Source organism: Ascaphus truei, chromosome 5, assembly GCF_040206685.1.
Source record: "Ascaphus truei isolate aAscTru1 chromosome 5, aAscTru1.hap1, whole genome shotgun sequence".
In the NCBI taxonomy this organism is placed as follows: domain Eukaryota; kingdom Metazoa; phylum Chordata; class Amphibia; order Anura; family Ascaphidae; genus Ascaphus; species Ascaphus truei.
This window is the reverse complement of record NC_134487.1, coordinates 60531759-60544952: the sequence shown is the minus strand read 5'-3', so window position 1 is coordinate 60544952 and position 13194 is coordinate 60531759.

Here is a 13194-nt window from a genome sequence, read left to right as displayed (position 1 = left end):
GTCACACTCGGGCGCGCGCCAGGCTACTGCTGCGGCACAGAACGGGCAAATGCTCGAATAAACTGTGCCGCAGCAGTAAGGCTATTGGAAGAGAGACGAAATAAAGCAGGGAAACAACACTACACTGGCGACACACTTTATTCGAGCTCGGCTAGTCCCACGAATTCGGGTATACCCGGGTGTATTGAGGTTTGTGACTGTTTTCTGCCCGAGTGCATTGAGGTATTTTCCAGGCAGGGATTGAAGCATTTTATTCCCGCTGGCTGCAATACTGCACAGTATATATATATATATATACTGCATTACAATTCATGAATTTATGCCATCTGGTAGACACGCGAAGCATTGCAGCCTATTAAATCCTAATCATTATCATTTAACAGATCAGCCGCCCGTCAGCCAGGCATGAACCCAGGCTGGGAAGGCAAACGCAACGGGGCTTGTCAGAGGTGAGGAGCGGCGCATTCCAGGTATCTGCCAGGTACATACTGGGTATTTGCTCGAATAAAGTGTGTCGGTGCAGTACATTATTAAAGCATACCTAAAGCTGACGTTACTCCCAGCAACACACTGCCTTTTGCTGTTGCCCTATGTATTTTAACGTCTGGATGACAGTAACATTAACAGAGCTGCGTAAATTGGGTTTTGTTAGACAAATTATTTAATTTGCATATAATTTGCATATCATTTTTCCTAAAATCTGTTTTTTTTATATTGCTGAGCTTTCAACCTGACGTTAACATAAGATACTGTACATTACATTCATTAGTGTGTACAGTATTCCAATAAACATTATGTTAACTGACTTTAACTTTACGTGAAATGGCTTTTCAGAGTTTAGTGAGTTTGAGCCTCTGTAGTGTATTGTAGCTGACTAAACAAAGATATATATGTAACAGTTCAAAGCTTGATCATTGGAATTTGAAAGGGTTTATTACAGAGGCAAAAACTTTGGTTTCATACATATCTTGATACATGCTCATACTTGTATGCATATTTCCTACATAAAAAATAAGTACATATCCGGTACCATGCAACAGGTTAAGACATTATGGTGTTGGCTATAAACCATTAGCATTGTTAATTGTGTTTATAGTTTAGTGCCTAAAGGTGCATTGCTGTTTTCTATTTAATTAGAGTTATACTAAAACTACCAAAAGTCCTGGTTTGTGTTTATTTATCAAGTGTTCTACCAGGAAGTAATACATTTAGAGTTGCCTCTCGTTTTCAAGTATGTCCTGGGCACCTAGTTATGGTGACAATATATAGTTACATTAAATGAACAGAGGTTATACATTCAATTTACCGACATTTCATCAGTGGCGTAACTACATTTTCTGGGGAAAGGGATAAGGCTGCTCCATACCCTGTCTGTGTGTTCAGCCATGAGGGTGGGAAAACAGGCAGGGGGGGTGGAATTGCTTGTGTTCAGTGTAGGTCCCACTCCCACAGCAAGCATATGCTGAGAACAGCAGCCAGCATGTAACTTGAGCCCAATTACTGTCACTACCCGGCAAGGTCCCCCAGTCGCTCTCGGCCCCCCCGCATTGCGGGGTGTAGTAGCACAGTGGTTACGCCACTGCATTTCATGGACAGTAAGAGATAATGTGATTACTGGTATAGGTAACAGTTACAGACATTATTAAAATGAGAGACAGCTGAAGTCTTGAAATTACGTATATTCAAGGTGGTTTTGAGTGTCTCTGGTGGGTTGTTCCATTCATGAGTTGCATGGTAAAAGAAGGAGAAGAAACTGGATTCCGTGTTGAAATTTGGGACCATGAATAATCTTTTGCAGTCGGGTCTCAGGTGATAAATGATGCGTGTAGTAGAAGTGAGGAGTTTGTTCAGATAGGCATGTTGCTTGCCCAGAAAGTATTTGAAGGCAAGACAGGAAAAATGTACCCAATGCCTAGACTCAATTGATGGCCAATCTAGTTCTTTGAGCAATATTGTTGGTCTCCCTCTGTATGAATCACTATGCTGAGGCTTATTTGAAATCTTTTATTATTAAAACATTATCCTGTATTATGCAAAGAAAATAAAGTATTTATTCTGTATATGTACCTAATGTACCACAAATGTATCAAAATTATTGGAATCCCTCCCCCCCTTGCTGAAATTATGACAAGGTACATAAGTAATCTGATGTTCTTTTTCATGGGGCCGCTAAAATAGTATCTTTAGAGAATAACCATATTCTTCACACAAAAAAAAAATTATATATATATAAAAAACTTTTTATTAACCAGTTTCATTATATTGACATGAACAGGAATTAGTTTGGCACCTGTATCACCTGAACAAGACAGTATATAACTACCTATATGCCAAACTAAAGCAATGGGCTCCAATTGGTGTTTAAAATATGTTGAATGAAAACCAGTATTTATGTCCCAAATCTTGATTTCTCACTCCTATGACAAGAAAACTAATAATTCCTGGAGAACCATTTAATGAAAAGCACAAATAATAACTGATTAAAAAATAATACTGGAAAAACATGGGACAAGATATGCTGATGAACCTGGGGTAGAGCTTCAGTGTGCCACTTACAGTTTAAAGTAGGTAGGTAAACCCCATTTGTACTAACACCTTAAAATATTATCATCAACTCTGCTGCAATGGTCTGGAAACTTTCCAGTCAGAGGTGATCATCTGCTCCTACTACTGTACCTCCCATTTTTAATAAAAGACCCTATTCTTGCAGCGTCACTGCTGTGCTGTTTGGTGACTAGAATAAATTGCTTAAGTGGCATAGTGTCCTTCCTGTCTCTCTGGTACGTCACCAAAAGAAGTCACAGATTTTATAATCAGTAGGGTAATTAGGAAAGGGTGGAATCCTCAGGGACTCTTCTGAAGTACAGTATGTGCAGATTATAGAAGCAGCAAGGCAGACAGTGATTGAACACTGAGACCAAGACACCAACATTGATTCATTGTGTTTTCAATACAAAATATTTATTAACTTTCCTTTCAAACTATTGTAAAAATAGAAAATAGTAAGCATGACCGGTGATCAGGAGAATACAGTTGTACTTCAAGAACATTACAGTAAGTATCAAGTAGTCAAAAGGAACTGAAGACAAGAATTAGATTACTTTGTGTAATGTATAAAAGTATGTAGGATTTACACATCTTTGGCCTAGATCCACAGAGGTTTGTTAACTCAGTACTAATGACGACGTACCGTTATCAAAATAAAAATTATTAACAGAAGTTGTTTTCCCTGAGGTCAACACATATCCACAAAGCTAATTAAATGTAAAAACTGGCCATTGTTACAATGGTCTTATTAGCATAGCCTTAACTCCCTGTTAAGTTATCACTGCCATGTGTTAATTTAACATACAATTGCGTTAAGCCTGCCTTACCTAATGGTAGTGTTACTCTCATACAGTACAGACCCTGAATAGGTGTTAAACTAAAGTTAAAAAGGAAAGGAGAGGGATACACCACAACACAGTAAGTTATGTTAGTTAAATCATATCTGCCGATGTGGTGCGATTAAAGTTTCTCCGTGCGGCATGCACTTGGAGCGCGTGGACCACAGCCCAAGTTCGTCCGTGATCACAGCCAAGCGCAATCACGCTCAGCACATAGTGAATATCACAGAAGGATTAATACAGCAGGGTCACTACTACTGAATAGAACTACTGCAGCATTAATCCTACCGGGTCCCCCCAGTCTGTAAGAGTTGCGAAGAGAGATCAGTCCCTCTCTGCGATTGGGCCGCAATTGGGCTACGTTCATCAGCAGTTTCCTCACCCCTAAACGGAACTTCAACAGCACTGCATCTGTATACCATGTTGGGCTAAAATTTTGAGTGGCGTATCTCAAGGATAAGTACTGGGATCCCTTCTTTTTAATTTATTAATGACCTTGAGGTTGGCAGAGAGAGCAAAGTCTCCATCTTTGCGGATGACACTAAATTGTGAAAGGTAGAATCAGAGAAGGATGTAATTTCTCTCCAGAAGGACTTGGAGAGACTGGAAACTTGGGCAGGTACTGCAAATGGCTGATGAGATTTAATACAGATAAATGTAAGGTTATGCATTTGGGAAGCAAGAATAAAAAGGCGATTTATGGATTAACTGGGGGAAAATTTGTAGAATCCTTGATGGAGAAGGATTTAGGAGTGCTTGTAAACAGCAGGCTTAGCAATAGTGCCCAATGTCATGCAGTAGCTGCAAAGGCAAACAAGATCTTATCTTGCCTTAAACGGGGTATGAATGGAAGAAAGAAAGCATTATTATGCCACTTGTTTCTTATATTTTCATCATCGCATATTTGAATTACAATTTGATTCATATGCTTGTTTAATTTCAGTTTTGTAGCGCTTTTTAGTTACAGTAGTTTGCACTTGCTAGTTTTCTGCTAAAGAACTGCACCAATTGACTTTATGTAAGGAATCCGCTCCTCGGTTTACTGTTTGCCTTACCTTGCAGACTTGTGCGGTCCTGGAACACTTCCCCTGATATTTACTGCAGCCTGGATTCACTCACCAAAGCAATACTGCCACACGCCCCTTCTGCCATTGGTTCTCTGACCTTTAAGTACTGCTTTCCCACAATGCTCCCTGCCGAGCATAGTCCTTCCTGGATGTCTCTGTGTTCTGCCATAAGCCTTGTCTTGTCTGTCTCCTTGGTTCCTGAGACCGGCTGCTAGTGTCACGCAGCGGTCTGTTCCTGTGCTGAAGCGGAGTACTCTCCATGTTGTCTTCAGCTCCCTGGTTCCTGTGACCGACTGCTAGTCTCATGCAGCGGTCCGTTTCTGTTTCCTGTGCTGAAGCTGAGTACTCTCCTTGTTACTTCAGCTCCTTGTTTCCTGTGACCAGCTGCTATATTCACACAGCGGTCTGTTCCTGTCGCCTGTGCTGAAGCGGAGGTTTCCCCTGCATCTTCAGCCTCCTGGTTTCCTGCGCTGAAACGGAGGATTCCCCAGCCCGCTCAGGACTCTTGCGCTGAAGCACTGGTTTACCAGTGCAGCTAGGCGGTGTGCTACTCTGGTCTGTCTACCACCTCCTGAGACCAGTACCATGGGCCATGGTCGCCGCACGCGCAGAAGCTACTCCCGCGCTCCTAAGCTGAAGCGGGGCTCTCCTGACTACCTGTTGCCGAACTCCTGCTTGAACAACGTTTACCCTGATGTCTCCAGTCCTGACCCTGGCGTGTCCACCGATGATGCTGTCTTCTCCTATCCTGATCCTGCTACGTACGACTATGAACTGCGCAATCCGGATCCGCCTGCGCGGTCTAAGGTCGGTGCTTTTACAACCCCACCTCAGCCACGCTGTCCGACCCAGGTTTGTGGCGAGCACAGCCGTTACAGTATGCTCGGCCCCACAAACTCGGACCACCCTGTGGTGAGGGTTGGTAAGTTTCTGTCTGAAATCCTGTCCCGGCCTGTAGACCAGTCCCAGTTTGAAAACCAGTATCTGTGCGAAATACTACCCCTGATTGAAGAACAGATTATGTATGAAGGTTTAACCCCGTTGCAAAGACAATGCCGTAACGATCTCATTATTAAGGCTTACTGCCTCAAGGACTTAAAACGGTCTCTGGCCGCTTGTGTTTGCTCCCCTGGTTCCCCTTTAACCTGGGATAATGTGAATACTATCAAACTTGCCAACGCCCAAGAAAAACTCTTTGCCTTGGCCTTATAATTGGACATTCCCTTAGTACAACAGGACCCTCTCTTCATGTTGGTTCATGCTCAAGACACACTCCGTGTACTTTCCATAACTTTGGACATTTGCATAAAGGAACAGGACCATCTCCTCGCCAGCTACGCTGCCGCTTGGCAGTCCCCCTGTACTGCCAGTCCTGTCGCTAAACCTGGGGACGTATCTCCCTCTCCAGGAAATGACCAAACTGACCCACTATCACTGCCCCCTAACGTAGAAGCTGCCACGGTTCCTAGCCCTGATTGTACACCCGGGTACTCTGACACCTATGATACGTCTACGTTAACCCCTGCTGATCAGTCCTGTGAGGATCCCCTGGAAAATACGTATATTTCTCTAGCCAACACTAAGGCTCTAGTATCCGAGAACAAGTCCCTTTGTCCCTCTATTCCTAACTCTGAATCTCCCTTTTCAGCCCTTGAAGTTTTTCCTGCTTTAACCCCTGCTAGGCAGTTCTGTATGCCTTTCCTGTCAGAGAACGAATCCCTCCTACCTCCACGTACCCAGTTTGAATTTCTACGTTCTGTTCCCAGGGTCATTCCTGTATTAACCCCTGTGGGGCAGCTCTCTGAGTCCCCTTTGGTAACCCCCTGTTCTCCGCCAGCCATGGTCACGTCCCTAGCTCCAGAGGAAAAATCCCTTGTCTCACCTATTACAGAGGAAAAACTCTCTATGTTCTACTCTCTGGTACTGTCTGCATTAACTTCTGTAAATTCTTGCTGCCTCAAAGCTAATGCCTTCGTTCTAGCCTCAGAGAATGTGTCCCCAAGTCCTACAGCAGAGGTTGCATTAAATGACTTCCCCAAGGTTGCTGAATCCTTAGTTAGTTTTTGCTATAAAACCCCTGCTTCAGCTCAAGTCTCAGCTGCTGCGCCCCCTGAAACTTCGGCTAAAGTTCTGTTTCCAGTTAAATGTATTCAGTTACCAAGTTTTTCCCTAAGCTTGGTCGAGGAGTTCCCATTCCCGGTATTTCGCTGAACCAGTCTGTCACCCAGAGAGCGATGATTCCTGCTTCAGCACATAGTCCCCACGTTGTGGAATCTGCAGTCATTTCTGGTTTCCCAGACACTCCTTACCAAATACCCACTTCAGAGACCAGTACAGTTATGATTACCCCCCGTGTACTGTCTGTGTTCTCCCCTTCTCAAAGCATAGGGTTAAAACCGTACAGTGGTCAGTATGCCCCTCCTGGGGTTCATATGGTGTTCCCAGGAGGGTTTGCTGACACACTGTTTTCACTCAAAAGTGACACTTTTTCATATGTGCTAGCTAGAAGCCTGCACACAGTTTCCCCTCTCTCTGAAATTTGCCTTGCTGGCCCTGATACTCGGAGAGGTAAAAACCTCCCTTCAGATTCAGAATCTCTTTCTATAGAGGTCGTCCTTGCTGTTAGTTCCCCTGATTTCTCTGCCCATGCAAACCCTCCAGGGATCAGCATATCTGTTGTTACCCCCTTAGTACAGTCTGAGACCACCCTGCCTATATTACAAGTCCTGGTGTTTAAATCTGAGCTATTTAGTTTTACTGCCCTTGCTAAACCTCAGTCCCTCAGCACTGCAGCTAATTGTGCTCCAGCAACCGTTGGGTTACTCGGGGTAAAAATTAAAATTCCTGTCTTAAAGGGTACTTTCTCACACATGTCCAGCAAACATAGAACCTCAGTGATTGATTCTAAGGGCCTCATGCAGTAAGCCCCGATAAGGCTTTTTCAGCATTTTATAGCCGTTTTTTGCCCTCCTGATTCAGTAAGCCCCGATAAGTGGGAATTATCGGCAACTATTCTTCCGGAAAAAAAAATTTCGCCACCCGGCTGCCGATAAGCCACTTATCGGGACTTTTTTTTCCCGCCTGAATTCAGTAAGCCCCGATCAGCTTTTCTGTGCTGATCGGCAGGCCAGATTGGAGATTTTATGGCCAATCCAGCCCGCCAACTAAAGTTGGCAACTTGCTGAAGGAGAAGCATCGGCAAGGGCGACACTTAGGAAAAATCAGCCCTTTTTCCTGCCTGTGATTGATGCCGGGGGTCTCCGGAGCTGATACCCGCACCGCAGCCCCCCGGCATGCATCCGAGGCAGGAAAAAGGCATTTAAAAGACACTTCATTACCTTAGCGGCTAACCGCTAAGGCAATGAAGGGTTTAACCCACCGTGCCAGCGTTATTGTGGGTAGCAGGGATGGGTGAGGGGGGTATTTGGCCCTGGGTGTGAGTTTAGGACTTGCGGGGGGGATGCGGGGGCACTTAACCCCTTCATGACCGTAGCGGTTAATACCGCTACGGTCCTGAAGGGGTTAAGGCCTCCCGCTACCCACCCGCAAGCCCTAAACAACCACCGTTGGGGCTAATGCCCCCTTCACACACCACCACTAGCCACAATAATAAAAAAAACACACCCCAGCCCCACAATAACGAATTAAATAAATAATTAAATATATATATATATTGTGACAGAAACCAGGGGATGGTAATAAATTCCGTATATAGGGCTCCCAGGATACTAGACAGTTTCTATCCTGTTTGGCCTGGGAGTGCAGCCTTATAATACATACACTCCATCCCACAGTTTGGCAAGCGCTGGAACTGAGGGATGAGAGATCCAGACCAGAGTTTGTCTGCTGCCTGATTTCTGTCACCTGTCATGCTAATTAGGAATCAGGTATGAAAGACTGATTTCCTGTTTGCTCTGGTCTCCCCACAAGAGCCAGGAGGCTGGAAGGCTGCTGAACTACAGAGGGGAGAAGCCTCTTCCCCAAACAGGTTCAATCTTTCTGTTCATTTGTGTAAGACTGCAAAAGTACCGTGTTTTGATGTTGGAAGTGGAAAAGCCACTTCCAACCCTGAGTCAGGGATATCTAAGTTAAGTTATCGCTCAGGTGAGCAGCTTTTGTTTTGATCTGTTTTCTGTTGTATGCACTGTGGCAGTCTCAGTGCCTGGGACTGAATAAACCAGGCATAGCCTGTTTAAAGGAACAGTACGTGACGCCTCATCATTTAACCTACCCTAAAAGACCGTGTTCTAAACAGTCCCGGAGTAAGCCGTTTGTCACATATGGTGGAGAATGCGGGCAGAGCACTAGGGGGTCTGCGGGTTGAAGAACTTTGAAAAAAAAAAAAAAAAAAAAAAGTTTTTTCATCCTCTGCAAACAAGATGGAAGACGTGGTGGGTGCGCTGGTACGCAATGTCGCTGCCCAGAAAGACGCGAATGAAACCCAGCAACAGCTGTTAATAGCCCAGCAAGAAACTAATGCAAACCAGCAGCAGACGAATGCAGCCCATCAACAGCTGCTAATAGCCCAGCAAGAGATTAATGCCAACCAGCAACAGGCGAATGCCAACCAGCAACAGGCGAATGCAAACCAGCAACAGACGAATGAAGCCCTGCAAAACGCGAATGCAAACCAGCAAGAGACAAACCGCTTGCTGAGAGAGGAGCAACAGCGGTTCGCTCAGGGCTTACAGCAGGAACTCGAGATCCTGAGGGGGACTATCAGTAACCTTCCACTGGCAGCGGCAGCCCCAGTACCGAAAATGACCAGGGCAAGCCACTACCTTCAGAAGATGGGACCCTCGGATGATGTGGAAGCCTATCTTCTCACGTTTGAACGCACGGCACAGAGAGAGGGATGGCCAGAAGCTGAGTGGGCTGGTCTAATCGCACCCTTCCTAAGCGGCGAACCCCAGAAGGCTTACTTTGATCTAGAGCCAGCCGAAGCTAATGTCTATGCAAAATTGAAGTTCGAGATCCTCGCCCGCCTCGGCGTAACCACGGCTGTTCGCGCCCAAAGGTTTCACGCATGGTCCTTCACGATGGATAAAGCCACCCGAAGCCAGATGTATGACCTCATCCACCTCGCCCGGAAGTGGCTACAACCCGAGATCAACTCAGCCAGCCACATCGTGGAACGGTTGGTCATGGACCAGTTCTTGAGGAAACTTCCCTCTGCCTTACGCCGTTGGGTCAGTCGGAGTGACCCCCACAATGCGGATGAGCTTGTGGCCCTCGTAGAAAGGTACAATGCAGCAGAAGAGCACCCGCAACCCACAGTCGTGGAGCAACCCCACTACCCGAGGTTCCAGGACTCTTCCAGAGACGGTAAAAGGGTACCGGGGTTAAGGGGCGCTGAAGAGCGGCGACCACCTTCACGCAGCACCAGCAACAGTGGTTCGCACACTAAGGGCAATAGCCAACATGGGGAGCCGGGAAAAGGCTCTAAGTGGGACACAGACTATGTACCTAAATGTGTAATTTGTCATGAGAGGGGCCACACAGCAAAAATCTGCCCACTAAATGATGAGCCCATGCAATGCAACAGCGTGGAACCTTATTCGCTGTTGTCCCAATGTATGGGCCCTAGCCCAGAGGACCCCTTGAATAACCATCTGTGGGCATTTGTAAAGGTTAATGGTAAGAGGGTTCGGGCACTTCTTGACTCTGGGAGCATGGTCACACTAGTGTCCGAATACCTCTTGCCCATTAAGAAGAAACAGGGAAACAGTTCACAAAGAGTGGCAATTTGTTGTATACATGGGGATAATCATGAATATTCCACTGTTGATGTTTTTTTTGAAACAGAGTTTGGTTCTTTAGATTTCAAGGTGGGTATTGTACCCAAACTGGCACATGATGTGTTAATAGGGACCGACTTTCCCCATTTTCTAAAAATGTGGTCCCCCGCTCGGAATAGCGCCCAGAGTTCAATAGCGGACCATAATGAAGTATTAGAAGAAACAAATCCTTTCCCTTTTTCAGAAATGGAGGTTGACGAGGGCCCAAATAAGAAGGGGGAAAAGGAGGAGTGCTGTAAAATTCCCTTCCCCATCACTACTTTGGTAGGGAATACCCCAAATCAAGATGTTGAGCAGACACTTACCACCCCAGAACCGGATAAGACCCTCGCTGACATAGAGGTCAGTCCTGGGAGTTTTAAGAAGGCCCAGTGGGAGGACCCCACATTAGCGGTAGCAAGGGGAAATATACGGGACCAGAATAGTACTCCTGGCCAACCAGATAGGTCACTTGCTTACCCCTACTTCGAGGTAGAGAACGACCTAGTATATCGGGTTGATAAAAGGAAATCAGTTACAACTAAACAATTGTTGGTACCACGGACATTCCGTAACGTAGTATTACACCTCGCACATAGTCATCCATTGGGGGGACACCTAGGGGTGGAAAAGACAAAAGAAAAGGTTCTCCGAAGCTTCTATTGGCCTGGGGTTCTGGCAGAAATTACGAATTATTGTTCCTCATGCCCAGAATGTCAGATCACCGCCCCGTTCAAGGCGTACCGCAGCCCATTGGTACCCCTTCCCATAATAGAGGTACCATTTGACCGGATTGCTATGGATCTAGTAGGACCCCTAATAAAGTCTGCTAGGGGACATCAGCATATATTGGTAATATTAGATTATGCCACCCGATATCCGGAGGCAGTTCCCCTACGTAGCACCTCAGCTAAAAACATAGCAAAAGAGTTAGTAGTTCTGTTTTCCCGGGTCGGGATTCCTAAAGAGATTCTATCTGACCAGGGAACACCATTTATGTCCCAAGTAACGAAAGAGCTATGTAAACTCCTAAAAATCAAGCATCTCAGAACCTCAGTCTATCATCCACAAACAGATGGTTTAGTGGAAAGGTTCAATAAAACCTTAAAGAGCATGTTACGGCGGGCGGTTGATAAAGATGGGAAAAACTGGGATTGTTTGTTACCGTACCTGTTATTTGCCATTAGGGAAGTTCCCCAATCATCCACTGGCTTCTCCCCGTTTGAACTATTGTATGGCCGACACCCAAGGGGCTTACTGGATATAGCCAAAGAGACTTGGGAACACGAGGTTACCCCTTACAGAAGTGTAATAGAGCATGTTGCCCAGATGCAGGACCGCATTGCTGCAGTCCTACCCATAGTGAGGGAACACATGGAGAAAGCTCAAGAAGCACAGAGGAATACATATAATAAGGGTGCTAGGGTCAGAATTTTTTCTCCAGGTGATAGGGTACTAGTTCTGGTTCCCACCGTGGAGAGTAAATTCCTTGCTAAATGGCATGGGCCATATGAGGTCTTGGAAAGAGTGGGAGAAGTAAATTATAAGGTAAGACAGCCAGGTAGGAGGAAACCTGAGCAAATTTACCATATAAACCTACTCAAGCCCTGGAAAGATAGAGAAGTCTTGTTAACCCTAGTACCCCCAGGTCCGTCAGAGAATCAAGAAACTGACCCAGAGGTTAGCATAGCTGAAACCCTGTCTGTTCATCAGAAACGAGAGGTTCAGAATTTAGTGAAAAGAAACAAAGAAATCTTCTCTATACGGCCAGGTAGAACTAGCGTAATTGAACATGACCTAGTCTCTAAACCGGGGGTCCGAGTTAACCTTAAACCGTACCGAATCCCAGAGGCCAAAAGAAAGGCTATAAGTTTAGAGGTTAAAAAAATGCTAAAACTAGGTGTAATTGAGGAATCCCAAAGTGGGTGGAACAGCCCTATAGTCTTAGTCCCAAAGCCAGATGGTACAACAAGGTTTTGTAATGACTACCGGAAACTAAACGCGGTGTCAAAATTTGATACTTATCCTATGCCCAGGGTAGATGAACTTGTAGAGAGACTGGGCAAAGCCCGATATCTCACAACCCTAGACCTAACAAAAGGGTACTGGCAGGTTCCCCTCACAGAAAGGGCAAAAGAAAAGACAGCCTTCTCAACCCCAGACGGCCTCTTTCAGTATAAGGTGTTGCCTTTTGGCTTACATGGAGCTCCCGCCACATTCCAAAGAATGATGGATAAAATTTTAAAACCACATGCTCGGTATGCTGCCGCCTACCTGGATGATGTGGTAATCCATAGTGAAGATTGGCAATCCCACCTTCCAAAGGTCCAAGCTGTGCTTGACGCAGTCCGGTCTGCTGGACTAACTGCTAACCCCGCTAAATGCACTATTGGTCTGGAGGAGGCCAAGTATCTGGGATATTCTATTGGCAGAGGTTTACTCAAACCCCAAACACTCAAAGTGGAGGCGATACAAAATTGGCCAAGGCCAGTTACAAAAAAACAAGTAAGGACCTTTTTGGGGTTAATTGGGTACTATAGAAGGTTTATTCCCAATTTTGCAACTAAGGCAACCCCACTAACTGACCTCACAAAAGCAAGAGGACCGCTAATGGTAAAGTGGTCCCCCGAAACCGAACAGGCCTTTAGAAGCCTGAAAGAAGCTCTCTGTGCCCAACCAGTGTTGGTCACACCTGACTTCTCCAAAGAGTTCGTAGTCCAAACCGACGCATCTGAGGTAGGGCTGGGGGCGGTACTCTCCCAGGAGTCTCAAGGTGAGGAGCACCCCATCCTTTATTTAAGTAGGAAACTAAATCCCCAGGAGAAAAATTACTCCATAGTAGAGAAAGAGTGTCTCGCAATAAAGTGGGCTGTAGAGACGCTCAAATACTACCTGTTGGGGAGAAAATTCCGGTTGGTCACAGATCATGCACCCCTTACCTGGATGTGTCAAAACAGGGAAAAG